Source organism: Tachyglossus aculeatus, chromosome 8, assembly GCF_015852505.1.
Source record: "Tachyglossus aculeatus isolate mTacAcu1 chromosome 8, mTacAcu1.pri, whole genome shotgun sequence".
NCBI classification, from domain to species: Eukaryota; Metazoa; Chordata; class Mammalia; order Monotremata; family Tachyglossidae; genus Tachyglossus; species Tachyglossus aculeatus.
In genome coordinates, this window is record NC_052073.1 from 15,676,915 (window position 1) to 15,701,765 (window position 24,851).

Below are 24,851 nucleotides of genomic sequence, written 5' to 3' on the forward strand. Positions count from 1 at the left end.
TTCTGAATTTGGTAAGTTCACGGTCAGAAGTATTTGTTCAAATAGAAATTTCATTAATTCATTGACTTAAAACTCCATCCAAAGGTAATTTTAGATTTCTCTACAGCTGCTATGGAAGTCTACTTTGTCAACCCTCAGATGAAATTTAAAAATGGGGAGAAAAGCAAAGCAACTCTTTCCATTTTCTAGCAGCATTTTTTTCTGGCTTAGGCTACTTAGTTAAATGATTTAATTCTTCTCTCGAATTAGTTAGTGTTAACTGCTACTGTAGTTCTGACCTTCCTGTCTTTTCTTCCTTCAGGTCATAGTGGATTCACCAGCATCTGACTCAGGCACTGCCTTTTGAAAAATGTTTTATTAAGCCTGTGTCAACATGAGGGAAATATTTCTGACCGGACTATATTATTTGTCCAAAACACTTCTTCCTTCTCAGTACTGCTTATTTGTACAGCAAGCATAAATCCAAAGAGAAACATTTTGGGACAAATAACTCACAACAATTATGGGAAGTTCCTGGAAGTCAAACCCTACGACAAATTGAAAAGTAATTTCTGGAGTCTTCCCAGGTCACCAAGGGGGTCACGCACACTGATCGGACGCTGAAGTGTTCCTGTGTTGACTCTGGAAGTGAGGGCACGGGTACCCATCCATCCTACAGAACTGCTAAACAACTCTCACTGTTGTCCAGACAGCTGAGGAAACAAGTGGTTCCCATGATGGTTAGCAACCTTACTACCCATACGACGGCAAAATCTTAGTTTGGACACGAAGAGGGCTAAGGGGCACCAAGATTTGCACTTCTTCCATAGCTAATGCACCCAAAACACGAAAAACAGCATGGCCTAGTGGATAGAACATGGGCCTAGGTGTCAGAAGGACCCGGGTTCTAATCCCGACTCTGCCACTTCTCTGCAAGTCACTTCACTTCTCTGGGCCTCATTTACCTTGTCTGTAAAATGGGGATTAATGATGATGATGATGGCATTTGTTAAGCGCTTACTATGTGCCCAGCTCTGTTCTAAGCGCTGGGGGGGATACAAGGTGATCAGGTTGTCCCACGGGGGGCTCACAGTCTTAATCCCCATTTTCCAGATGAGGCAACTGAGGCTCAGAGAAGTTAAGTCACTTGCCCAAGGTCACCCAGCAGACATGTGGTGGAGCCGGGATTAGAACCCAGGACCTCTGACTCCCAAGCCTGGGCTCCTTCCACTGAGCCACAGTGAAGACTGTGAGCCCCATGTGGGACAGGGACTGTTTCCAACCTGATTATTTTATATCTACCCCAGTGCATAGTATAATGCCTGGAACATAGTAAACGCTTAACAAGTACCATTAAAAAACAAACAAAAAAAACCCCCCAAAACCTAATTCAGCCCTCTCATGGCCAGATGGCTGGAGGAAAATGAGAGAACTGGAAGAGGGGAAGCATCTCTTTTTCAGGCCCAAATGCTGCGGGCCATGTCAGGACATTCCATGGGGATATGTCTACTCCTCATGACATGGAGCATAGAAATATTCCATAATTATTGCTGTACTACAACGTTAAAACTGTTTCCCTTTCCTGCCAAAATTCGGAAGCCAGGCTCCAGACTTCAGTTGGTCCAAGACAAGCTAAACCATAAAGTAAATAAACACTGTAAATCTTGTAAATTTACATTGAATAAAACTCAAACCTATTAGATTAATTCATTCGATCGTATTTATTGAACGATTACTGTGTGCAAAGCACTGTACTTGGTACCTGGGATTCAACCAGAAGTTTTACTCAAAGAGGAAAGTTCTAACTTCTGAGTAATTGAAAATGACATTTTGATGATTACAAATTCCAGCCTTTTCAAACTGAAATCGATTTTGCTGAATCAGAGCGGATTAAAATAGATTTAATGTGCTGGTCCAGGATCTCAAAGAAATATGCACGATCATAGCAAAAATGAAAAAATAGTCAAAACTATGCATGGCATCAGTATAATGAGGACAGGTAGGAATATGATTATATGTGTATCATTATATAGTCATTGTTCATATATATCACATTTCTCAGCCAGCTGTCATTAAATGAATCTGTAATATTCAGCTTTCAATGCAAAAAAAAACTGCAGAAATCAGTGTTGCCATGTGGTCTAAATAACTTGTCAAGTTCAATACAATTGTAAATATTTGACTGCTTCCTCAGAAGGCTCCCAATACTATAATTAACAAACAATAAAAGGGTAATAATAGCTCAGACACTCTCCTTCCAAATGCTTCTCTAAATAAAAATGAAAAGTCTTACTTGGAGTTATGACACAGCAAAAGGTTACTTGTTCTTTTGTAACACACAATTAGGGTTGCTTTAACATGTGCTTTAGGAGTTGGGTGTGGCTTCTAGATATTCTGCAATTTAAGTCCACAGTTTAGGCTGTCAGCATTAGCCAAATTTTGATACTTTTAACCTCCTTTAAATGAAGCTGACAGTTACTAAAGTTAAATCTGGCATTCACACTACATGCTATAGGACACAATAACAGGCCTTGAAAGTCTTTAAAATTTCATTTTGGAATTATTTCTCACACTTTTTTGGCTTTTTTGCAGTTTCAGGTGGTCCAATTTAAGGCAGTTGCTACATGGAAGGAATGAAGTGTCACCATGGTTAGTGTTGAGGTATAATCAGGGGCTGAAGCTGACATCAAGGGCCTGCCTCTATCTATACTTTCACACTGGGATTTCAAGTGTAATTTAATTCAGGGTTGGAAGGCATTCATGCATGCAGGCAATCTGAATGATTTTATTGATATATGAAGTTTAAAAATCACACATCACCCCAAAACGTTGACTTGAATTTTCTGTATTTTGGTGCTGAGAAAGGGAACTCCTGGCAACTAACCAATTGTTGAGAATATTAATAGTAATAGTAATAAATTATTGTATTTGTTAAGAACTTAATATGTGCGAAGCACTGTACTAGTACTGGGATACATAAAAAACAATCAGATCAGACAAAGTCACTTTCCTACACAGGACTCCCAGTCTAAGTAAGAGGGAGAACAGGGACTTCATCCCCATTTACAGAGGAGGAAATTGAGGCACCGAGGAGTTAAGTGATCCTCCTGCACATAAGCAGCCCTCTACTTTTATTACTTTTTGGTACTCAGAGTAGGTAGTAGTCAGCTGGAGGAGAAAAGCACTTTATTTTTTCTTACTAAGAATGGCACATATTCAGTGGTTAACACTTCTGGAGCACTTTATATTTGCACGATGCTTCCTTCTCATTATTGCTGAAGTTCCCTCAGTACTTTGAGTGGGAGGTGGATGAGATTTTAATCCTCACTTATGGTGGGGGAGACTGAAACAGAGTCATTCATTGCACTACCCCAAATGATATGGCACTGACAGAGAGAGAACTCACCCTCTGATTCTCTGTAATTTACTCTCCCTGGGCCTTGCTGTCCACAGTGGACCACACAGACCACAAAGTGATTAGAAGGAAAAGGATGCAGAACAAGATGAGATGCATTTACTTTGTAGTAAGGAAATAAACATTCAACGAGCAGAAGAAAGGACCTTTAAAGAAAAGATGAAGCAGGAGCAAAGGCACTAATTCATTCAAAACAGAATATCGAACAGACATGTTCTGCATAATTTAATCCAATTTGACTTTTGTAAATCTTGTTTATGGGCATCTTCAACACTTTACAGTTTTGTGGTGGCAGGATTAAAGGCTCTTCAATCCACTCGCTAGTCTGAACTTCCACTGTATTATCAGAGACTCAGTTTGTTTCGTTTCTCAATGATTGTGAACTATCACACCTGATACAACTCTAACTTTGGGGTCCAAGCGTCAATGGCTCTAGTATCTACATTTCCTAGAAGCACAAATTTCCCATCTTGTTGGTGTCAACTAAGTCTCCCGGTTTTGTGGCTGATTAGTTGAATAATATGCAGTTTCCCAGACAAAGGTCTTTCGGGTGGAAATCTTAAATGCATAGGGCTTGTATGCTTTGCCAAAAAATATTCTATAGTGATTTTTTTTGGAAGAAAGATTACTCTTTATCCCTTAGCCAAATATTCGGGAGACCAGTTCCTAATTTAAGAATTGAGTTCTTTTCTTCAATTTGTCCATTACCCCACAAAAGCTTAGTCACTCCAAACTCATTCAAAATGATTTTATAGCCTTATTTTCTTTGAATTAGGTCACTGATTTTAGTTTCAAAGACTATTTCTTCAAAGAACCACTGCATCTTGGGAAATTTTAACACAGACCTGTTTAGTTTCTGCCTAAAACTTTCATGACTTTAATTCCAACAATACATTACACAAATCTTTTTAATGTGTAGTGTCTACCTGGTTTGGATACCAGATGGTTTTAAAATCAAGAAAGCTATATTTGCCTCGAGGTGCTTATTTTGAGTTTGAAGATCATGGGTTCGGGCAAAAGATAAGTCCAGAAGTTCTCTACAAAGATTTGATTGCTGAGGAAGCTTCTTAGAGGGGCCACAGTAAGGCTAGGTTGGTGATAAACTTTGTTTTTAATTACCAATAAGATTACTGATCTCTACTGACATTTAATTTTATCCATTTGTTAATTTTTTTCTGAGATTTTATGCTTTTTATTTCAAAAACCAGCCAAAAATCAACAACTAATTCCTTATACATGATCCTGTGATTTTGTTCTATTTACTCTTTCTATAATGATAACCTTGCCATGTTACAAAGTATATGGCAATAGATAAAAACAGGGCTGAAATGAAAAAAAAATAGAAGTGAAAAAATATATTGTGGTTTCTATGCTTTCCCCTCAAGCATAAATTGTTGAGTAAGGAGATTTTCAAAAGCCAGAAATTGCTATGGAGAAAACCAAAGCTGGAATCCAGAACTAGAACAAGATGCATCTGGCAGAACAAAGTTTGGAAGAAGTTTTGCTTTAAGAGGGTAACTGCATTTTCCCCCACAACCTTAACACATGTCATTTATGAAGACAAAGCATTCATATATAAGGATGATATAGAACAAACGTGGAAATCAACATCTAAATTAGAAACTACCAAATCATTGTTGTTATTCTTAGGGTTCCAATGCTTCTTTGATTTCCAGATATACTTGAAAAAATATTACAAAATAACTCCAACCTCAGGATTTGGAAGAAATTTATCTGAAACTGTTAATTTTTTTTGAGCAAAACACAAGAGTGTCCCCAGTAATTGAATAAAAAACCAGACATGCCTCTACTTAACCTAAATTATTTAGATATCTGAAGGATTAGCATAGTTCTGCTTCCTTCAATAAAGTTAAAGAACCACCGTCCAAAGATGAGACCCCTGGTGAAAATACCTTAGGTGGAAAATGGTGTCCAGCTTTGGAAAGTGACTTTCAAAGACGACACAAAGGTTCAGATAGGAAATATTCAGCATTTTCCTCATTTGTCCTTCTGAATGTCAACACGGGAAGAATCTGGGTGCAGGGGCTGGTGTCATTTCACAGCCCTGCTTCACCACTTTCAATTAATCTTGGCTTCCCTCCTGCCTGACTTGTGGCAAAAGGTCACTGAAATAGAGAAAGCACAGACTCTGAAAGAGCTAGCTGAGATGCTATAGTTTCAATAATTTTATTGGCATGTTGAGGTGCTCAAGGACTGCCAAAGTCAATAGGCTGGATCAGTGTGTCCAGAGCTGCAGGTTTTACGGAGGTAATATGTCCCCATTTCTCATTACTGTCCCATTCCAATTAGGTGGAAACAGCTGCCATCCACTAGCTGTTTTTCCCATCTTTCCACTCCCCCTTCCCAAAGTTACACACAGCCTTTGCTTTTCAGTAGTATGGGCTTTTTTCCCCCCTGCTTCAGAGTTTCCCTGTAGTTTCTCTCTCTTAACCCTCTCCTCCCTCTCCCCACTCCCCTCCCTTCAGGCACTGGAGGAGGGCAAACAATTAAGCAGGTCAGTCCTCTGAACTCTCCCATCCCGTCCTGGAGTTTTCAACATTTTGATGAATGCACCTACCTCCCCTATGGGGCTTCAAACAGTTAAATTACCCCTATCCTTGACCTTACTTCCAACTCTCCCACCTCCTGACATCACTCACAAGTTTAAAAAAAGCATTAGGTCTTGGGAAAGAACACAGTGATTGAGCTACTGCTGGAAGAATATTTCTCCCCAAGCAGCGTGGCTCAGTGGGAAAGAGCACGGGCTTTGGAGGCAGAGGTCATGGGTTCAAATCCCTTCTCCGCCAATGTCAGCTGTGTGACTTTGGGCCTTAATCAATCAATCAATCGTATTTATTGAGCGCTTACTATGTGCAGAGGAGTGTACTAAGCGCTTGGGAAGCACAAATTGGCAACATATAGAGACAGTCCCTACCCAACAGTGGGCTCACAGTCTAAACTAAAAGGGGCTCACTTAACTCCCCTTCTAGACTGTGAGCCCACTCTTGGATAGGGACTGTCTCTATATGTTGCCAACTTGTAATTCAATCAATCAATCGTATTTATTGAGCGCTTCCTGTGTGCAGAGCACTGTACTAAGCGCTTGGGAAGCACAAGTTGGCAACATCTAGAGATGGTCCCTACCCAACAAAGGGCTCACAGTAGAAGGGGGAGACAGACAACAAAACAAAACATGTAAAAAATCTTTTCAAGGTGGACTCTGAGGAAATCCCAGGTTTCTCTCTGTCACATTCCCAAGCACTTAGTACAGTGCTCTGCACACAGTAAGCGCTCAATAAATACAATTGACTGATTCTCTGTACCTCAGTTACCTCATCTGCAAAGTGGGGATTAAAACTGTGAGCCCCCGTGGGACAACCTGATCACCCTGTAACCTCCCCAGCTCTTAGAATAGTACTTTGCACACAGTAAGTGCTTAACAAATACCATTATTATTATTATTATTATTGGGTTTTTTTTAAAGGTGTTAAATGTATGCTCATTAACATTAAAATTTCACTACATTGCATTGCATTCTGAGGATATTAAGACATGGGTGGGGGGGAAACGACAGAGAAAGAGGTTGAGAGGACAGAGAGAGATGGAATCAGAGACCCACACAAAGGCAGGGACAGAGGGTGGCAGAGAGACACGCTTTCTATTTTGGGTAGGGACTGAATGGGCTGCTCCACGGTGGTCTGCGATTCCTAGAGGGTTTCCTGGCAAAACTGAATTGGGAGTTATGTTGAAGTGGATCTGGGGAAACCTCGACCATGTTTGTACATATTTATTACTCTATTTATTTATTTTACTTGTACATAGCTATTCTATTTATTTTATTTTGTTAGTATGTTTGGTTTTGTTCTCTGTCTCCCCCATTTAGACTGTGGGCCCACTGTTGGGTAGGGACTGTCTCTGTATGTTGCCAATTTGTACTTCCCAAGCGCTTAGTACAGTGCTCTGCACATAGTAAGCGCTCAATAAATACGATTGATGATGATGATGACCAGAGCAGCAAGGAACCCGCACCCGCTCCCTCACACGCTTCTACTGTCACTTGCGATAACATGTACCGTCATAATAATAATAATAGTAATAATGATGGCATTTCTTAAGTGCTTACTATGTGCAAAGCACTGTTCTAAGCACTGGGGAGGTTACAAGGTAATCAGGTTGTCCCACGGGGGGCTCACAGTCTTAATCCTCATTTTACAGATGAGGTAACTGAGGCCCAGAGAAGTTAAGTCACTTGCCCAAAGTCACACCGCCGCGTGCGTACGCAACCTTTGTGCTCCTTGGAGGAAAACGGTGTACAACGCAGCCAGCCGACCGCATACCACCCCCCACCCCTATAATAATAATAATAATAATGATGATGGCATTTATTAAGCACTTACTATGTGCAAAGCACTGTTCTAAGCGCTGGGGAGGTTACAAGGTAATCAGGTTGTCCCACGGGGGGCTCACAGTCTTAATCCTCATTTTACAGATGAGGTAACTGAGGCCCAGAGAAGTTAAGTGACTTGCCCAAAGTCACACAGCTGCGTGCGTACGCAACCTTTGTGTTCCTTGGAGGAAAACGGTGTACAAGGCAGCCAGCTGCCCGCATACCACCCCCTGCCCCTATAATAATAATAATAATAATGGCATTTGTTAAGCGCTTACTATGTGCAAAGCACTGTTCTAAGCGCTGGGGGGATACAAGGTGATCAGGTTGTCCCACGTGGGGCTCACAGTCTTCATCCCCAGTTTTACAGATGAAGTAACTGAGGCACGGAGACTGTGAGCCCGTTGTTGGGTAGGGACTGTCTCTATATGTTGCCGACTTGTCCTTCCCAAGCGCTTAATACAGTGCTCTGCACACAGTAAGCGTTCAATAAATACGACTGAATGAATTAACCGAAGGCGCTGGCGTTTGACCTCTACGCGGGGTTTGCCGGAGAGCGGAGATGACCCGGTGGAATCAATCAATCAATCGTATTTACTGAGCGCTTACTGTGTGCAGAGCACTGGACTAAGCGCTTGGGAAGTACAAGTTGGCAACATATAGAGACGGTCCCTACCCAATAGTGGGCTCACAGTCTAAAAGGGGCACCGGGGAAGGCAGGCACCGGGGGCTCCCCTGCCCCTCTCAGTCTCAATCAATCAATCAATCGTATTTATTGAGCGCTTACTGTGTGCAGAGCACTGTACTAAGCGCTTGGGAAGTCCAAGTTGGCAACATATAGAGACAGTCCCTACCCAACAGTGGGCTCACAGTCTAGAAGGGGGAGACAGAGAACAAAACCAAACATATTAACAAAATAAAATAAATAGAATACATTTGTACAAGTAAAATAAATAGGGTAATAAATATGTACAAACATATATACATATATGCAGGTGCTGTGGGGAAGGGAAGGAGGTAAGATGGGGGGGTGAGGGGGAGAGGAAGGAGGGGGCTCAGTCTGGGAAGGCCTCCTGGAGGAGGTGAGCTCTCAGTAGGTCCCGGTCCCGGCGCTGGCTGATCCCCGGGATCCCGGGCTTTCAATCAATCAATCAATCGTATTTATTGAGTGCTTACTATGTGCAGAGCACTGTACTAAGCGCTTCCAAGACTGTGAGCCCACTGTTGGGTAGCGACTGTCTCTCTATGTTGCCAACTTGTACTTCCCAAGCGCTTAATGCTCTGCACACAGTAAGCGCTCAATAAATACGATTGATTGATTGATTGGGGCGAAGTGGTCCTAAGCGCGCAGTACAGTGCTCTGCACCCAGTGGGCGCTCAGTAAATACGAGTGAATGGTCTAGACGCCGCTTCGGGTCCCGCGGGAGCGCGCGCGGCCCAGCGCCGGGAGCGCGCCCGCCTCTCGGGAACGCGCCCGCCCACCTAGGCGGCAGGTGCTTCCCTCCGCCGCAGCCTCCAGCCCAAGGAGGGAGGGAGGGAGAGGAAAGGCAGAGGAGGCGAGGACAAAGATGGGGAAGCAAGAGGCTCGGCCGAGAAAAAGCGCCAGGACGGTTTCACCTGCCAGCGGCCGCCACGGGAGCTGACAACATCATCATCAATCGTATTTATTGAGCGCTTACTATGTGCAGAGCACTGTACTAAGCGCTTCGGAAGTCCAAATGGGCAACATAGAGAGACAGTCCCTACCCAACAGCGGGCCCACAGTCTAAAAGGGGGAGACAGAGAACAAAACCAAACACACTAACAAAATAAAATAGATATGTACAAGTAAAATAAATAGAGTAATAAATACGTACAGACATATATACATATATCCAGGTGCTGTGGGGAAGGGAAGGAGGTAAGATGGGGGGGATGGAGAGAGGGGGACGAGGGGGAGAGGAAGGAAGGGGCTCAGTGTGGGAAGGCCTCCTGGAGGAGGTGAGCTCTCAGTAGGGCCTTGAAGGGAGGAAAAGAGCGGGCTGGGCGGATGGGCAGAGGGAGGGCTTAATCAATCAATCAATCGTATTTATTGAGCGCTTACTGTGTGCAGAGCACTGTACTAAGCGCTTGGGAAGTACAAGTTGGCAACATCTAGAGACAGTCCCTTCCCAACAGCGGGCTCACAGTCTAGAAGGGGGAGACGGAGAACAAAACCAAACGTACTAACAAACTAAAATAAATAGAATAGATATGTACAAGTAAAATAAATAGAGTAATAAATATGTACAGACATATGTACATATATACAGGTGCTGTGGGGAAGGGAAGGAGGTAAGATGGGGGTGATGGCGAGAGGGGGACGAGGGGGAGAGGAAGGAAGGGGCTCAGTCTGGGGAGGCCTCCTGGAGGAGGTGAGCTCTCAGTAGGGCCTTGAGGGGAGGAAGAGAGCGAGCTGGGCGGATGGGCAGAGGGAGGGCATTCCAGGCCCGGGGGAGGACGTGGGCCGGGGGTCCATGGCGGGACAGGCGAGAACGAGGGACGATGAGATTAGCAGCAGAGGAGCGGAGGGTGCGGGCTGGGCAGTAGAAGGAGAGAAGGGAGGTGAGGTAGGAGGGGGCGAGGGGATGGACAGCCTTGAAGCCCACGGTGAGAAGTTTCTGCCTGATGCGCAGATTGGTAGCCACTGGAGATTTTTGAGGAGGGGAGTAACATGCCCAGAGCGTTTCTGGACAAAGATAATCCGGGCAGCAGCATGAAGTAGGGATTGAAGTGGAGAGAGACACGAGGACGGGTGATCAGAGAGAAGGCTGATGCAGTAGTCCAGACGGGAACAGTGCTTTGCACATAGTAAGCGCTTACCAAATGCCATTATTATTATTATGCTTCCCTCCAAGTCCCCCGAGCCCTGTACTGCTCCGCTTCCCCCGGACCCAGCGCTCCTCTGGTTCCCCGGGGCGACGGGCGCTGCCACGCTTCCCTCAAAGTGTCCCGAGCCCTGCACAGCTCTGCTTCCCCGGGCCCCCGGGCGGCTCTGCTTCCTCCGGACCCATCGCTACCCTTCTTCCCCCGGGCCCCCTGCGACTCGGTTTCTCCGGGGCCAAGTGCTGCTCTGTTTCAATCAATCAATCATCAATCGCATTTATTGCGCACTTACTATGTGCGGAGCACTGGACTAAGCGCTTGGGAAGTCCAAGTTGGCAAGTTTCCCCCGCCCTCCGTGCTGCCCTGCATCCCCCGGACCCCTTGCGACTCTGTTTCTCCGGGGCCAAGTGCAGCTCTGTTGCAATCAATCAATCGTATTTATTGAGCGCTTAGTGTGTGCAGAGCACAGTACTAAGCGCTTGGGAAGTCCAAGTTGGCAAGTTTCCCCCGCCGTCCGTGCTGCTCTGCATCCCCCGCACCCCTTGCGACTCTGCTTCTCCGGGGCCAAGTGCAGCTCTGTTTCAATCAATCAATCAATCAATCAATCAATCGCATTTATTGAGCGTTTACTGTGTGCGGAGCACTGGACTAAGCGCTTGGGAAGTACAAGCTGGCAAGTCTCCCCCGCCCTCCGTGCTGCCCTGCATCCCCCGGGCCCCTTGCGACTCTGTTTCTCCGGGGCCAAGTGCAGCTCTGTTTCAATCAATCAATCATCAATCAATCGTATTTATTGAGCGCTTACTGTGTACAGAGCACTGAACTAAGCGTTTGGGAAGTACAAGCTGGCAAGTCTCCCCCGCCCTCCGTGCTGCCCTGCATCCCCCGAGCCCCTTGCGACTCTGTTTCTCCGGGGCCAAGTGCAGCTCTGTTTCAATCAATCAATCATCAATCAATCGTATTTATTGAGCGCTTACTGTGTACAGAGCACTGAACTAAGCGCTTGGGAAGTCCAAGTTGGCAAGTCTTCCCCGCACTCCGTGCTGCCCTGCATCCCCCGGCCCCCTTGCGACTCTGTTTCTCCGGGGTCAAGTGCAGCTCTGTTTCAATCAATCAATCAATCAATCAATCGCATTTATTGCGCGCTTACTGTGTACAGAGCACTGTACTAAGCGCTTGGGAAGTACAAGTTGGCAAGTTTCCCCCGCAGTCCGTGCTGCCCCGCATCCCCCTTGCGACTGCGTTTCCCCGGGGCCAAGTGTTCCTCTGCATCCCCGGCTCTTCCCTGTTGCCAACCTGGGTTGCAGAGTGGACGCCCCCGTTCCCCCCGAAAGGCCGAGCCCGAATGGGGCAAGGAAGATTCCCCCCTCCCTCCGCCTCCATCATCATCAATCCTATTTATTGAGCGCTTGCGGTGTGCAGAGCACTGTACTGAGCGCTTGGGAAGTACAAGTTGGCAACATATAGAGCAGCACATATACTAAAATTGGAACGACACAGAGAAGATCAGCACGGCCCCTGGGCAAGGATGACACGCAAATTCGTGAAGCGTTCCACATTTTTACCTCGTTCTCGCCTGTCCCGCCATGGACCCCCGGCCCACGTCATCCCCCGGGCCTGGAATGCCCCCAATCCCTCTGCCCACCCGCCCAGCTCGCTCTCTTCCTCCCTTCAAGGCCCTGCTGAGAGCTCACCTCCTCCGGGAGGCCTTCCCACACTCAGCCCCTTCCTTCCTCTCCCCCTCGTCCCCCCACAGCACCTGTATATCATCATCATCAATCGTATTTATTGAGCGTTTACTGTGTGCAGAGCACTGGACTAAGCGCTTGGGAAGTACAAGTTGGCAACATCTAGAGACAGTCCCTACCCAACAGCGGGCTCACAGTCTAAAAGGGGGAGACAGAGAACAAAACCAAACCTACTAACAAAATAAAATAAATAGAATAGATATGTACAAATAAAATAAATAAATAAATAGAGTAAAAAATATGTACAAACATATATACAGGTGCTGTGGGGAAGGGAAGGAGGTAAGATGGGGGGATGGAGAGAGGTACGATATATGTATGTACATATTTATTGCTCTATTTATTTATTTTACTTGTACATATCTATTCTATTTATTTTATTTTGTTAGTAGGTTTGGTTTTGTTCTCCGTCCCCCTCCCTTTTAGACTGTGAGCCCACTGTTGGGTAGGGACTGTCTCTAGATGTTGCCAACTCGTACTTAGTACAGTGCTCCGCACACAGTGAGCGCTCAATCAATACGATTGACGATGATGATACAGAGACAGTCCCTACCCAACAGTGGGCTCAGGAGGCCCCCGAGTCAATCAATCAATCGTATTGATTGAGCGCTTACTACGTGCAGAGCACTGTACTAAGCGCTTGGGAAGTACAAATTGGCAACACATAGAGACAGTCCCTACCCAACAGTGGGCTCACAGTCTAAAAGGGGGAGACGGAGAACAGAACCAAACATACCAACAAAAGAAAATAAATAGGATAGAAATGTACAAGTAAAATAAATAAATAAATAGAGTAATAAATAGAGTCTCCGCGCTTGGCCTCCCCCCTGCCAGCCTTGGGCCCTCCTTGGCTCGCCCCGATGCCACCTACCTCCTAGGGCCACGATCCACCAGCAGCGCCAGCCCATGGCCTCGGGGTTCCCCTGCTCGCCACGACGGCAACCGGTCGCCCGCCCGGGGACAGCTGTGGCCCGCGGGGCGAGTGCGGAGGCCCCCGGCCACGCTCCCCACTCCCTCCGGCCTCCCGCCCGCCGGGGCCGCGGAAAGACGGGCCGAGCGACCCCGGCTTCGGCAGCCCGAGGGCGGAGGAAGGAGCCGGGCCGGGCCCCGTCCCCGTCCCTCCCTCCGGGCGGGACCTGTCCCTGCCTCCCTCCCTCCCTCCCTCCGGGCGGGACCTGTCCGGGCGGGCGGGCGCCGCTCGGAGCCGTCAGCCCGCTGGCCCCCGCTGGCCCCCGCTGGCCCCCGCTGGCCCCCGCCGGCCCCGCCGACCGACGCCTCTGCAGCGAGGGTGAGTGTCCCCACCGGGCCCGGCCCGGTGACAAGTCAGTTGTAAATGGATCTTGGCAGTCATAGGTTCAAATGGCTACAAGAGGTGGAGACTCCTCCGCCTCCAACGCGAAGGCAGCTGCGCAGCGCGCGCGCGCACACATCTCCCCCATTCATCCTTTTGCACCCCTACCGTATCCTAACACATACACACACACACAAACACACCCCTTCCCCCCCCGTTCCTCAGTCTTCCTTTCACATCCCCACCCTACCCAACACACTCCCTTCTCCCCATTCCCCGTTCATCCTCCCCCATAAAAGGTATTTAAGCGCTTATTGTGTGCCAGGCTCTGGACTAAGCCAAAAACACACATACCCTTCTCCCCCATTCATCCTTTTGCACCCTTGCCGTATCCTAACACATACACACACACAAACACACCCCTTCCCCACCCCCCGTTCCTCAGTCTTCCTTTCACATCCCCACCCTACCCAACACACTCCCTTCTCCCCATTCATCCTCCCCCCAAAAAGGTATTTAAGCGCTTTATTGTGTGCCAGGCTCTGGACTAAGCCAAAAACACACATACCCTTCTCCCCCATTCATCCTTTTGCACCCCTACCGTTTCCCAACACATACGCACACACACAAACACACCCCTTCCCCCCCGTTCCTCAGTCTTCCTTTCACATCCCCACCCTACCCAACACACTCCCTTCTTCCCATTCCCCATTCATCCTCCCCCAAAAAAGGTATTTAAGCGCTTATTGTGTGCCAGGCTCTGGTCTAAGCCAAAAACACACATACCCTTCTCCCCCATTCATCCTTTTGCACCCCTACCGTTTCCTGACACATACACACACACACACACAAACACACCCCTTCCCCCCCCGTTCCTCATTCTTCCTTTCACATCCCCACCTTACCCAACACACTCCCTTCTCCCCATTCCCCATTCATCCTCCCCCAAAAAAGGTATTTAAGCGCTTATTGTGTGCCGGGCTCTGGACTAAGCCAAAAACACACATACCCTTCTCCCCCATTCATCCTTTCGCACCCCTACCGTTTCCTAACACATACACACACACACAAACACACCCCTTCCCCCCCGTTCCTCAGTCTTCCTTTCACATCCCCACCCTACCCAACACACTCCCTTCTCCCCATTCCCCATTCATCCTCCCCCCAAAAAGGTATTTAAGCGCGTATTGTGTGCCAGGCTCTGGACTAAGCCAAAAACACACATACCCTTCTCCCCCATCCCCCATTCATCCTCATCTATCTATCATCTATCTATCTATCTATCTATCTATCTATCTATCTATCATCTCTCTCTCTCTATCATCTATCTATCATATATCCATCTATGTATATCCTCCTATATATATATATATATATATATATATAGGAGGGTGAATATATATATATGGTATTTAAGCACTTATTGTGTGCCAGGCTCTGTACTAAGCGCTGGACGCTGGACTAAGCCAAACACACACACACACACACATTCCCTTCTCCCCCATTCCCCATTCATCCTCATATATTTATTTGATATCTGTTAAGCGCTTATTGTGTGCCAGGCTCTGTACTAAGCGCTGGACGCTGGACTAAGCCAAACACACACACACACACACACACACACACACATTCCCTTCTCCCCCATTCCCCATTCATCCTCATATATTTATTTGATATCTGTTAAGCGTTTGTTGTGTGCCAGGCTCGGTACTAAGCGCTGGACGGTGGACTAAGCCAAAAACACACATTCACACATCCCCTTCTCCCCAGTTCCCCATTCATCCTCCTATATATATATATATATAAATTTGGTATTTAAGAGCCTTTTGTGTGCCAGGCAGTGTACTAAGCGCAGGACGCTGGCCTAAGCCAAACACACACATGCACACGTCTTCTTCTCCCCCATTCCCTTTTCATCCCCTTTTATCCCCCCGTACCCAGATGAAGGAGTGATATTTACCGAGCGGTCAGTTAGGGCTGAGCACTGCCCTGAACATCTCGGAGAGTAGGCGAGGCACGACCCCCGCCGTCAAGGCGTTTACAGTCTAACTAACGGGGGACACGGAAACTAAAGGAAATTACAGGTGGGGGAAGCAATCGGGGACGAAGATGAGGACGTACGTTATCGCCGGGGGGGGTGGGGGGAGGGGGGAGCGGGGTGTGGCGCGTGTATTTAGGTGATTTAGGGGGACTGACTCAAATGCGGGGGGGCTGGGGCGGTTGGTAATGGAGACGGGGTGCGGGAGGTCCCCGTCCCGGCCGGAGCAGCGCCACCAGCCAGGCAGCAGCCGGTTCGCCCTTCTCGGCCCCGCTGCCAGGCGGTCCCTCCCCTCCCTCCCCGCAGACAGCCGGCCCAGCGGCACTTGTGGCCCCACGGGAGCCTCCTTCTTCCCCCCCTCCTTCCCCCCGCCCAGTCCCTCCCCGTCTCCCTACGGCCCTTCTCAGCCCCCGCAGCCCGCAGGAGTCACGTCCCGCTCCCGAGGGGGGCTGTGCGGTGGCACAGGCGGCTTGCTCTCTCTCTCTGTTCCCGTTTTTCCTTTCTTTCTCTCTCTTTCTTTCTCTCTTTCTCTCTCTTTCTTTCTCTTTCCTTCCTTTCTTTCCTTCCTTTCCTTCCTTTCTTCTTTCTTCCTTCCTTCCGTTCTTTCTTTCTCTTTCCTTCCTTTCTTTCCTTCCTTTCCTTCCTTTCTTCTTTCTTCCTTCCTTCCTTTCTTTCTCTTTCCTTCCTTTCTTTCCTTCCTTTCTTTCTTTCTTTTTCTTTCTTTCTTTCTTTCTTTCTTTCTCTTTCCTTCCTTTCTTTCCTTCCTTTCCTTCCTTCCTTTCTTCTTTCTTCCTTCCTTCCTTTCTTTCTTTCTCTTTCCTTCCTTTCTTTCCTTCCTTTCCTTCCTTTCCTTCCTTCCTTCCTCTCTTTCTTTCTTTCTTTCTTTCTTTCTTTCTTTCTTTCTTTCTCTCTCTTTCCTTCCTTTCTTTCCTTCCTTTCCTTCCTTCCTTTCTTCTTTCTTCCTTCCTTCCTTTCTTTCTTTCTCTTTCCTTCCTTTCTTTCCTTCCTTTCCTTCCTTCCTTCCTTTCTTCCTTTCTTTCTTCCTTTCTTTCCTTCTTCCTTTCTCCCTTTCTTCCTTTCTTTCTTTCTTTCTTTCTCTTTCCTTCCTTTCTTTCCTTCCTTTCCTTCTTTTCTTCTTTCTTTCTTTCTTTCTTTTTCTTTCTTTCTTTCTTTCTTTCTTCCTTTCCTTCCTTCCTTTCTTCCTTTCTTTCCTTCTTCCTTCCTTCCTTTCTTCCTTTCTTTCTTCCTTTCTTTCCTTCTTCCTTTCTCCCTTTCTTCCTTTCTTTCTTTCTTTCTTTCCTTCTTTCTTCTTTCTTTCTTTCCTTCTTTCTTTCTTTCTTTCTTTTTCTCTTTCTGTCTTTCTCTTTTCTCTCTCTCCCCTTCTCTGCCTCTGTCTCTCTTTCTCCGTCTCTTTGTCTTTGTCTCTGTGTCTCTCCGTCTCTCTCTCTGTCTTTGTCTCTGTCTCTGTGTGTGTGTGTCTCTCCCTCCGTCTTTGTCTCTGTCTCTCTCCCTCCGGCTGCGGGGCTTGGGATCCGAAAAGTCTCCGGAAACTGGAGCGCAAAATACCGCCTTGAGGGTCTAGAGGCTCAGTGGACAGACCCCAGTGTGGTTTTAAGTTGCCCTTCCTCTCTTTTCTTCCCCCACGATTGCTCTTGCCCTTTAGAGAAAGACTCAGCTGAGCGAGAGGAAACCAAGAGAAGCCGGCGTCCAGCGCTCACAGCCCAGATCTCAAACCTGTGGGGCTCCTCCCTTCGCTGGTCACTGGCCCCGGCCCAACCCCCAGCCCCCCCAGTTCTTGTCCTCACTTTCTGGGGGTGTCTCTACTCCAGACCAGGGGGAGATGCAACGGCTTTCACCAACCTTATGGGGAGTGGCCGAGGTACACTGGATTTAAGCAAGGGAAAGTCCAGGAGATAGATTCCTAGGGCAGTGAACAGTGCAATTTACAATTGAGATAATTATCCGGATTATCCAAGCCCAAAAAGGATTTGGACTGAATAGCTAAATAATAGCGTCCAAGTGGGATGGATTTTTGGAGCATTTTCTGGATAATAGCCTCAATTTTCTTCCCGGCAGTAGGTTAGATCTGGCCCTCCAGAGCCAAAGAGCGAGGAGGATTAAGGTCTCAAAGCCAAATAAATGTATTCCCTCTGTCTGGTTGCTTAAGAGAGTCAGCGAGGCCCCCAAGGAACCTTGATTCGAATTTCCAATTTCGCTTGCTCAAAAGATTGATGCTGAGAACGCCTCCTTATCTTTTAATTCTACCCGCAAAACCTGGTTGCGGTTCTTAGGAGCCTGTCAGCCACTGCCGCCCCTGTCATTACCAAAGCATCTTAAACACGGGAATCCTGGTCTCTCTTTGGTTTTCAGAGGTTTTTTTTTTTTTTAAGGGCAAATATAACTAGATTTGGCACGAATTAGTTTTTAGAAATTTACGTCCATATAGAATGATCCATTTTCTTCCTGAAAACAACCTTTCAGTGGCCGTTTTATATTAAGAAAAAGGGACCGAAACAAAGGCCCAGATTTAGGGAAAATGAAATTGATGAGAGCGCCTTCTTAAAGACAAAAGCAGAGTGGCACAGTCGTCTAGATTTAATTCAAATCATCATCATCATCAATCGTATTTATTAAGCGCTTACTGTGTGCAGAGCACTGTACTAAGCGCTTGGGAAGTCCAAGTTGACAACATATAGAGACAGTCCCTACCCAACAGTGGGCTCACAGTCTAAAAGATGAAAGGAGGAGTTTTTGTTTGTGGTAAGGTGACTATGACAGTTATTCCAATTTAACAATTAAAAATGAACACTGTGCGCAAAATGTGTATACAGTAATTAAAGGCTGTCAAGCCTCACCTGCTCTGCCTGCCAAAATTTGGCCCTGGAGTCATAATTATATGGGTAAATCATCATCATCATCATCATCAATCGTATTTATTGAGCGCTTACTATGTGCAGAGCACTGTACTAAGCGCTTGGTAAGTACAAATTGGCAACATATAGAGACAGTCCCTACCCAACAGTGGGCTCACAGTCTAAAAGGGGGAGACAGAGAACAAAACCAAACATACTAACAAAATAAAATAAATAGAATAGTTGTGTACAAATAAATTAAATAAATAAATAAATAGAGTTTAAAAAAAATATGTACAAACATATATACATATATACAGGTGCTGTGGGGAAGGGAGGGAGGTAAGATGGGGAGATGGAGAGGGGGACGAGGGGGAGAGGAAGGAAGGGGCTCAGTCTGGGAAGGCCTCCTGGAGGAGGTGAGCTCTCAGCAGGGCCTTGAAGGGAGGAAGAGAGCTAGCTTGGCGGATGGGTAAATCTATTGTTTAACATCACAGAAAGAGGTAAAAAGAAATTTTGTATTTGAATATCCTTCTGGACTATAAGCTCCTTCTGTGGCAGGGAAAGTGTCTACCAGCTCTGTTGTAGTGTACTCTCCCAAGCAGTTAGTACAGTGCTTTTCGGTAAGTGCCATTGAGTGATTGAATTTTGAGTAGATATTAATAAATTGCCCATTCAGTTATATGGGGCTGTTTGCTCACAATCAGATGCATCCAAACCCTAGTGGCTTATTCTGGCCATATTAGATGAATAATATACAAATACAAACCGACACAGCATTTTACTTACTTATTAATTCATTCAGGCATTCATAAATCTATATAAATTTCAACGAACTCATTTGCTGATGAAGACTGGGTTGTGGTACAGTTGTTCAGTAATAAAAATAATGTTATGTTAAAAACCACCGGTACATAAAAAACAAATGGTCATTTACATTTGAAAATGGCTAAAAAATCTTGATCTAAAATATTTGGGCAGGAAAATACCTCTTAGGGTCTGAGATTATAAATGTCTTTATCCTAATCTTAAAAATTAAGCAAAAAATAGTTTGGGGTAGACAAAAGAGGGCAGAACTGGTAAATTAAAGTCATAAAATAAATCAAGAAGAAACAGAGTAGGCATTTAATCCTGGACATGGGAAATGAGCTTTACCTGGCTCTCAGAATGTAAAAATGTGGAAATGCTTCAGCAAAAAATATATATTTGATAAAGGGAATTGTTATAGAATGCCAAGACAGGTATAATCCTGATAACATAAACTGGCAAATCCTCATTTTGGATTAGTTTTCGGGTTCACGGACTTCTGATCCTCTCTTCCTCACATCAGTTGCCTCGAGCAACTCCCAAAGGCTATTATTTTTCAGAGAAACTATAGTGTATTTAGATGAAGCATGGCATTAAAGGGACATTCAATGTGTAACAGATTAGGTAACTTGTATCTTGAGTTTACAAAAATAAAAAAACCCTCAAGGCATATATTGCAATATAAAATTCTATAATACCTTCCTTCCCCATCTCAGTGTTTCCAACAAATAATGTAATTCTAATATTTCATTAAAATTATGCATTGAAACATCATAAAGGAGATTCTTTGAGTTGCTAACTTTGGTTTTTATCAAAGGGAAGCCATTCTTGATGATCTAATAATCAATCAATCGGATTTATTGAGCGCTTACTGTGTGCAGAGCACTGTGCTAAGTGCTTGGGAAGTACAAGTTGGCAACATATCGAGACGATCCCTACCCAACAGTGGGCTCACAGTCTAGAAGGTGGGCTCACAGTCTAGAAGAATAAATGAATAAATCATATTTAATGGCTTATATGGACATATAGGCAATCAAAAAGCCTAGTGAGAAGCTACCTGCGACTTAATGGAACGTCATAGTCAGCTAATTATTTGTAGGAATCTTTCACCTCTTTTTAAGAGCAATTCGGCTTAGGACTTAAAAGCAATACATTACTGGGGCAGCTGCAATATTTTTGCTTGGGATAGGGTCCTTATACATAAATCCTAATTGATCAATTATCAGCTGCTGCCTGAGATGTCTCAGTTCTCTTCCCCAACCTTCCTCCCTCCACCAGCCCTGCCTGGATGTTGGAGACTGCCATCAGGCTACCCTGGGCAGCAGAAGGGTAGGGGAAAGGGCAGAAATGCAATCCATCAGTCAGGCAGACACACTAATGTCTGGGTCCCAGGGGCAAGCTCTGAGTATGTGGCTCCAAAAACATCACCTTGTCTGCATGGAGCAGTGATCACAAACAATATGCTAGTGCCTAATATTACGTTTTCCCCATGTAGATTCAGGCCCAAACAATAATTTTTTAAAGGAAAATTCATCAGGTAAATTATTTTCAGAAAATACACCAGTACTGACCCAGCCAGTGAACTATTTATTCTGTTTAGAAGAACCAAAAGAGTACTACAATTTTGGGTCCGTTTTAGTGTCCAGATAATGTTTTCCCCCAGAATAACAGGCAGCCATCTCTTATTGCAATTTGTGACATCCGGTTTGGAGAAGTTTCTGTTTCAAAGAATACCTCTAACTTGGTGGCTAAGCAGTTCAGCCTTGAAGAATCCTAATAATTCAATAAGGGTTACCATAAAAATCACCTGGATGCAGCAAAAATAAATGCATTTATTTATTATTATTATTTATTATTTATATGCCAACTTGTACTTTCCAAGCGCTTAGTACAGTGCTCTGCACACAGTAAGCGCTCAATAAATATGATTGATTTATTGATTGATTTACTGAATATACACATAAAGGAATTGCCATGATTGAATAGCTAAATAATAGGGTCAAAGTGCGATGGATTTTTGCTCGAATTTGGCAGTTGAGTTATTCATTCATTCAGTCAGTCATATTTATTGATTGCTTACTGTGTGCAGAGCACTGTACTAAGCGCTTGGGAAGTACAAATCAGCAACATATAGAGACAGTCCCTACCCAACAATGGGCCCACAGTCTAGAAGGGGGAGACAGACAACTAAACAAAACAAGTAGATAGGTAGCAATACCATCAAAATAAATAGAATTATAGCTATATACACATCATTAATAAAGTAGAGTAATAAATATGTACAAATATACACAAGTGCTGTGGGGAGGGGAAGGGAGTAGGGCAGAGGGTTGTAAATCTAAATGAAAGAAGTTCCTTATCTGAAACTCAAAGTGGCATCAAGGGAGTTAGTAGCCACTAGACATCATAGACTTTTTTTATGGTATTTGTTAAGTGCTTACTATGTGCCAGACACTGTACTAAGCACTGCGGTAGATTCAAGCTAATCAAGTTGGACCCAGTCCATGTCCCACATGGGGATCAGTCTTAATCCCCATTTTACTGAGAAGGTAAACTTGTTGTGGGCCAAGAAAACGTGACCAACGCTTGTTATGTTGTACTCTTCCAAGCGCTTAGTATGCTGCTCTGCACACAGTAAGCGCTCAGTAAATATGATTGATTTTTGAGGTAACAGAGGCACAGAGAAGTTAAGTGACTTGGCCAAGGTCACCCAACAGACAGTTGGCCAAGTTGGGATTTAGAACCCAAGTCCTTCTGCCTCACAGGTCTGTGCTCTATCCAACAGTTCACATGGCTTCTACCTTTGACTTTGGAGCAAAATGACTCGTCCAAAAGGTAGAAACACCCTTCTTCCCCCCAGATTTCCTTTTTTTTCTTTCCTTGGATCAGCAAGGAAGGGGTAAATCCATAAGGTAGGAAATTATTTTACAGTAGAAAAAAGATAATCTTGTACTAAAGTGTTCTGAACATTTTGTATCAGGGGTAGAAAAGGTGAAGCACAGCTTTGGCCTTTCTAATGACCAGATGAATTTAGCCCCAGCTACAGGAGAGACCTGACTGGGTTGCGTGCACGCTTGAAGAAGCTGAAAAGACAGATGTTTGTTCTCTACTTAGATTTGTTCTCTAAAACTGAGATGAAAGTAGAACAAGAAGTCACAAGCATAAACTGTAAAAAGTACTTTATTCAGCAAATAATTCACATCAAATAGAGAAAATGAAAGAAAAGAAGATTAAAATGCAATGATAAAGGAAAATTATCAGGGTAGTATTTAAGAGAAAAGTACTTGAGGGCACAATTGCTAACTCAAGGGTGACAACAGATGCTGGTTTTTAATGTAAAGTAGATTGGTCCACAAACATTAGAAAGGTTCCATGAAAGATTATTGTCACTTGAACTACAATCCATTTAGAAGGCAAATTCCTCTGAGATGACATAATAAGCAACAGTAGCATCTAACCACTTCATCCATTGTACAAGTGGTTCAAAGGAGCAGGCAGGTCATCAGTACCCACTAGGATCAATCAATCAATGGTACTTATTGAGGGTCTGTGTATGGGGAGCTGTTCTAAGAGTTTAAAAGAGTAGTAGGTGCAGTTTCTGTCCTCAAAGAGCTCAGAGTCAAATGGAAGGAGAGAGAAATCACCAAACGATCCACAAATAGGAGAAAGAACAATGCTACAACTTTAGATAGCATGAATGAGGCAGATAAAATAGAAAAACAAGCAGTAATTATTAAAATCTTACTGTGTGCCAAGCACCAAGTTAGCTGCAAGACTGTCAGGTCCAACGCAGTCCCTCTCCCATGTAGGGCTCACAGTCTGAGTATGTGTAAGTAATTCCAGACAGGTGCTAAAATTAGTGGTAAATGTAAGTGCTAAGGATGGTAATTAATAATACTTAATAATTATGGTATTTGTTAAGCGCTTACTCCTTTCCAGGCACTCTATTAAGGGGTGATTGATACAACCTGGGAAGGAGGCAATTAAATCAGGGGTTGGGAGGTAATGGGATTTCAAGAGAGCTGAAGATGAGAATTGCTGGAGTCAGAATCATTGGAAAGGGAAAGAGTTCAGAATGAGGTGCAATGAGAGTAATGTGGGAGGAACGGAGCGGGTGAGCTGAAAGGTAACAGGTGAAGAAAGTTTATAAATATAAGGGAGTGAGCTGTAGGAGTGCCTTAAATCTAATGGTCAGGGTTTTCTTCCTGTTGTGGGGAGAAATCAATTCTCCAGCAGGGTATTTGCCAGGTCAAGACAGGAGGCATGTGAGTAAGGTTTCTCATTTTCCCTTGTGCCATGGATTCAGTGTTCATATGAATGGTAAGGAGGAAGTCACTGCCTTAGTAATGGGCATCTGAGATTTCCTGGAAGAAGCTTCCGGGAATAATCCAAAGTGAACAGGAGGGAATACATTAGATCATTTTCTTGTTTGTAGGGTTGGTCCTGTGGGCTCATGCTGGCTGAATGGATCAAACTGAGGGTGGAGGTTTGAGTGCAAAAGGGTTCTTATCGAATCATTTCTTCTACATACATACACACAACCCATATGCACACTTATAGGCATATTTATATATACATTTTCTAAGTAAAATGATCCCTGAATCACATTTTAAGTAATTTTTCCCTCCAAACATAGTTGGGAGTTATCTTATTCTCTTGGATTAAAAAAGGACTACATATTTGAATTGTATTTATAAACAACAAAGCACAACTGGCTGTAAAACATATAGTAAATATGGAATGAGGTTTTTTTTTACTTGAAAAAATTTATGCTAAAGTGCATAACATTAGTCCTGCTCATAACTCAACAATAATGATTCCATGGTTTTATTGAAATGTACTACAGACTGATAAGACACCCTAGGATTGTCACTGACTCACATTAATTTAGTGATTATCATAATTTTGGGTATTAGATTATAGAATGCAGACTGTGAGCTCTTTGTGGGCAGCAAATGTCACTATTTATTGTTGTACTTTCCCAAGTGCTTAGCACAGTGATCTGCACACAGTAATCACTTAATAAATATGATTGATTGAATGAATGAATAATTGCAATTTTCCAGATCATTAAACTCACACTGAGTAGCCACCAAGTCCTTAATGAAATATAGGAAGCAGTTTCCAAGGCTCCAGCCATATATACAGGCAGAAGTCATCTCTCCTTAGCACATTCGGTATTAGTTTTACTTGTGTAAAATGAAAATGGGAACTTGAGCAAGGAGTCTCTTATAAGGGCATCATTATCATAATGATCATCAGCCATACTTAGTGGCAGAATGAAGAAGGTCGTTCTGGGATGGAAGAACATAATAAAGAATTGAGAGAAAGAAAGGAAGGCTTTTCTCTCATCAGTGAGTCCCAGAAAGGCACCTTCCATAGGAGAATACAGGCTTCATTGATGCCCCATTTTACTTGTGTGACACACAACTCACACAACTGTGGCTTCACTCACCAAGCACTATCCCTGTCCCAGTTAAAGGAATAGTGAAT

At 44.7% G+C, this 24,851-nt stretch overlaps 1 protein-coding gene and 1 non-coding gene across 2 annotated transcripts in view; one reads left to right on the forward strand and one right to left on the reverse strand.

Annotated features, from left to right (window-relative positions):
* APCDD1L (APC down-regulated 1 like) overlaps positions 1-13,418 on the reverse strand; it is a 35,272-nt gene extending 21,854 nt beyond the window's left edge. Inside the window, exon 1 of the mRNA XM_038749890.1 lies at positions 13,242-13,418. The gene's annotated coding sequence lies outside the window, so the exon portion shown is untranslated. The remainder of the gene's footprint in view (positions 1-13,241) is intronic.
* Positions 12,075-12,185, forward strand: LOC119931880. Its single transcript, XR_005452185.1, has one exon. It is a non-coding gene; the product is annotated as a U6 spliceosomal RNA (small nuclear RNA).
* Positions 13,419-24,851: the final 11,433 nt, after the last annotated feature.